We start from the raw sequence: 4,937 nt of genomic DNA on the forward strand, positions 1-4,937 counted from the left end.
AAACGGACTGCGGAGACGAATGTTCGCAGATTCAAATCCCAAGGGCACACACCTCTGACTCTTCTAGAAAATGGTGTACTTATGTATTCTTTGTGAATTATCGCTTGTTTTAAAAGTGAAGGAAAACATCGTGAGGAAACCTGCATAGTCATACCTGAGAAATTCTCTTTAGGAGTTTTCGAGGGTTTGTGAACTTTACCAATCCGCACTAGGCCAGCGTGGTGCACTATGACCTAATCCGTCCCAGCAGTAGAGGGAGGCCCGTGCCCAACAGTGGGACAGTATACATATAATACAGGGCTAATATTATTAGTATTATATTGTTGCACACGTACATTAATCACTGTATGTGTAGCCGGGCGTGTGGCGCATGTTCTTCTACACAACGGCAGCGGTGTACGTGGCCTGCAACGCGGTGTTCCTGGTGTTCGCAAGCAGCGAGCGGCAGCCATGGGACGAGGCCGAGACACCCGCCATCGGACCGGACTCTGGCGGTGAGTGTGCCAGCTGAATGTCTTACGGTCTACCGTGAGTCTTCCCTAAGGCGGGTGCTGTCCACTGGCCCGGCTCTGTGTAGTTTAATCCTCAATCCTCATACTGTTTTCTTTCTTGATACGCAACTTTACAAGAATTGGGCAGGTATTTTCTCAACGTTCTCAATAACTAACCAAAAAATATGAAAGATATAAAATTTTGTACTACCTATGTTTATTACTTCAGTTAAGGACTATAAGCCGCAACTAAAACCTTATCATAATTTCATAAATTGCTCCATGAACGGACAATACTCTACACTCTCGTAAGTACTAGATACCGGATATTACCTTAAACATACAAATTAAGTTCCAAGTAACTGACCCATATTATCAGTGCACGTTATGATTCACCGATTCATATGTCCTTCACTTATACTCAGTCGTTACTTTTGAACGTTTGAACCATAAAATGATCTATGTAGGTACATGCGAACACTATTTGTATTAAAATGACTGATCATACTAACCGTTTTCGCAGAGTCCAAGAAAACCCCGGTGGAGCGGCGTAGTCGCGCTGCGCTCGTGGACCAACCTAACTCTCATCTGTATATACTCGTATACTAACTCATAATAATAAGTGTCAACCTCTATGTAAATATACCAATAAGATATTATTAAGCGCAACAGTTGTTTTCTTACCCTGCGGCTCTCACTACTACTACTCGCCTAGTGCTATTATAAAGTACCTTTGTACTACCTATGTGTAAAATTCATAAACATCCAAATTTGCGGGAAAGACAGGCTCCTGCAATATCAGCAATTTTAGCGACAACGGATCTCGGACGGTCTATTCTTAACGACATTCATCCCAGGAGTCTCAATTTCGAATCTCAACGATTTTTCGTATTTTTAGTTCCTACCGGCAGTCTCGGGAAGAACGAAACATTTAGGACTAAAGTGGATTAAAGTCAAATCAGTATTATTATTCAAAAATCTACAAAACCACTAGTATTTTCTTTTACCGCTTACGTGGCATCACTAAACTTCAACGATAAAAGTACAACTGCAATGCCGTAGCGTGTTTCCTTGTCGACCAGCTAATCAAAATTTAAAATTTCATACCGAAGTCAACAGTGTTTACACGTTTATTATAAACTTCACTGAATTGCTATACAAACATGTTACAAATATCATTGCACGAGCGACGCATTCTAGTAATGTGTGGGATCTACCCACATAACCACATATCGCTGTTAAGCATGCGAACTGGCTACAGTGGGTGCAATCTCACACCGCGTACATGGAGCGCAAAATGTCTGTCCAATCGAACAAACCAAGACGGTACGTGGCGTGCTCACCGGCATCGGACTTGACGTGCAATCAGCCATCGGCGCGCTGAGGCGCGCATATTTATAGTGTGCGAGCGAGCGCGCTATAGGTTCGTGCGAGAGATGGACTGCTGCCCCCGCGCTCTCATTGGTTGTGTCGATCTTACTGGCGTTAAGCAATTGGTATAAATATAGGGCACCTGTGTCAATAAATCATTCATTATTAATCCGAGCTTCGAGTTTCATTCGTCTCCAACAATTACCACATTCATTCTGTGTCCCTACATTTGGTGACCCCGACGTGATGAGAAGACCGAAGCAAATCAGGAAACGAAGCTCGAACTCGACGTGGCAGCTGTCTCCATACAGTCCAGACTTCTACCTTTCTGGCGAGAAATTCCTCGGGCATGGTTCGTGCAATTTGAAGCCGTTGTGGACCCGCTGAAGACTTCGGATGATCAAAAATATCGCTACGTGCTGCAACAGCTACAGGCAACGGACCTCCAGCACCTCACAGATATTCTTTACAATCCACCCGCAACTGACAAATATAATACTTTGAAGACTCGTTTGTTGGCTGCGTACGAAGACTCTGATGTCAGAAACTTCCAAAAACTCACCAGCGGCTTAGAGTTGGGTGATACAAAACCCTCTCAGCTGCTGCGCAAGATGCGAGCTTGGTAGAGGGATGATTACGGATGGCGGACTGCGTATTGAATGGATGAAGCATCTACCCGCCCAAGTACGCGTTGTGCTCTCAGTTAACACCGAGTCGTCGCTGGAGACACTGGCGGCCATGGCTGACAAGATGGTAGAGTACTCAGAACCCGCCACAGCAAAGATTGAAGCGGTATCGGGAGAAACAAGCGACCCGGGGTACCCACACAGTTGGAAATATTGGCAAAACAAATTGAAAGGCTGACCTTGGAGGTTGCTGAACTGCGTGGACGGTCAATGCAGCGTTACTCACGCAAGAGACGCCCCGATCGTTCCCATTCGAGACCCTCGGACAACGCAGTAAGTCGTCTACCAAACCTGGCGACCCGACATGGGAGTGCCGGTTTCACTATCGTTTTGGTGATAAGGCAAGGCGCTGCGAATCGCCGTGCTGCAGAAGACAGAAGCCGTTAAACTAGAACAGACATCGAATGTGGCGGGCGTCGATGTCCCCAATACCACAAACCGCCTATGTGTCTACGATCGCGACACGCGAGAACGTTTCCTCGTTGACACTGGCGCCGAAATATCAGTGTTAGCGGCCACTCCTGGCAGAAAAATCAAGACATCAAGTGACTACAGACTATATGCAGCGAATAATACCCCCATCAGAACATACGGAGAGAAGACGCTCAGGCTCAATCTAGGCCTTCGTCGTAATCTGTCGTGGACATTCGTTATCGCCGATGTCAAAACCTCTATCCTGGGAGCAGACTTTCTCCGTCACTACAAGTTGCTAATCGATCTTCATCGAAAAACTGATCGACAAGGTCACAGAACTAGCAATCGACGCCTTTGAAGTGAAAACATTCGAGGGAACAATACACATCATTAACCATGACCAAGCATACCACGACATCCTGATCCAGTATCCGGACCTATTACGACCGATGTCACTTAAACAGCCGGTAAAACATGATGTCGTTCACCACATAGAAACTTCAAGCCCCCCGCTCTTCGCCCAGCCCCGCCCCCTTCCTCCTGACAAGTATAAGGTGGCAAAGGAAGAATTCAACAAGATGCTAGAGATGGGTATCTGCACACCCTCTAAGAGTCCGTGGGCGAGCCCTCTGCACGTCGTAAAGAAGAAGGATGGAGGTCTACGTGTATGCGGCGACTATCGAAGATTGAACGCTGTCACCCTGCCCGACCGCTACCCGATACCTCGCATACAAGATTTTACATATCAATTGCACAATATGAAAATATTTTCTAAACTAGACATAAGAATGGCATATTATTGGATCCCGATTGCCAAGGAAGATTCCCAGAAAACGGCGATAACCACACCGTTTGGCTTGTTTGAATTCAAATGTATGACGTTCGGATTACGCAATGCCAGCCAAACATTTCAAAGGTTTATGCACGAGGTTCTACGAGGCATAGACAATTGTTTTTGTTTTGTCGACGATATTTTATTATATTCGACGGACGAAGAGAGCCACAAAATCTATTACGGCGAGTCCTAGAACGCCTCGACAAATATGGTATCACTTTAAAAGTCGAAAAATGCGAGTTTGGAAAGAAAGAATCAATTTTCTTGGCTACAACGTGTCTGCTGATGGCATACAACCCACTGATGAACGCGTCAAGGCCATATCCAGCTACCCAAAACCAAAACAGTCGCCGAGTTACGCCGTTTCCTGGGCATGATCAATTTTATCGTAGCTGTTTGCCACATCAAGCGGAGCTGCAAACTGAGCTTAACAAATACTTGCAAGATAGGAAACGCAACGACAAGTCACCGATAGAGTGGAACGCAGAAGCTAATGAAGCTTTCGAAAAGTGCCGACAAAGCATTTTGAAAGCCACGACTCTGGCGCACCCAGTCATCGGTGCCCCACTGGCAATAATGACAGACGCCTCTGACTGCAGCCTTGGTGCCGTATTGCAACAAAAGGTGGGCGATGTGTGGAAACCACTCGCATATTTTTCCAAGACGATGAGCCCAACACAGCGTCGCTACAGTGTCTATGATCGCGAATTACTGGCTATTTACACTGCGGTGAAACACTTTCGACGGCTTATAGAAGGCTGCGAAGTGACCGTATTCACTGACCATAAACCGTTAGTTTATGCACTCAAACGTCCTGCAAGCAGTACCGACACGCCAAAGAGAGAGAGGCAGTTGCACTTTATCAGCCAATTTTGTGGTAACATAGAATATGTGCGCGGCGACGAAAATGCAGTGGCCGACGCATTGTCTCGCATCGAAGAATTACAATGTCCTTCCCCCATCGATTACGAAAAGCTATCTCTCGATCAACGCGGCGATCCTGAACTAGAGCAACTCGAAAAGCAAGCCAACTTGAACTTCAGTGACGTCACCGAGCAAGGAAACAACCGACCAATCAGATGCGAGATGTCCACTGGCAAACCTCGACCATATCTGCCGCCAATATATCGTTTTGCTGCA

The 4,937-nt window shown here is 46.1% G+C and overlaps 1 long non-coding RNA gene across 1 annotated transcript; it reads left to right on the plus strand.

The window, feature by feature from the left end:
- The first annotated feature begins 356 nt into the window (after window positions 1-356).
- Window positions 357-1,160, plus strand: LOC119192803. Its single transcript, XR_005113754.1, has 2 exons — window positions 357-494; window positions 1,015-1,160. It is a non-coding gene; the product is annotated as an uncharacterized LOC119192803 (long non-coding RNA).
- The last annotated feature ends 3,777 nt before the right edge of the window (window positions 1,161-4,937 follow it).

Source organism: Manduca sexta, unplaced genomic scaffold (assembly GCF_014839805.1).
Source record: "Manduca sexta isolate Smith_Timp_Sample1 unplaced genomic scaffold, JHU_Msex_v1.0 HiC_scaffold_3199, whole genome shotgun sequence".
In the NCBI taxonomy this organism is placed as follows: domain Eukaryota; kingdom Metazoa; phylum Arthropoda; class Insecta; order Lepidoptera; family Sphingidae; genus Manduca; species Manduca sexta.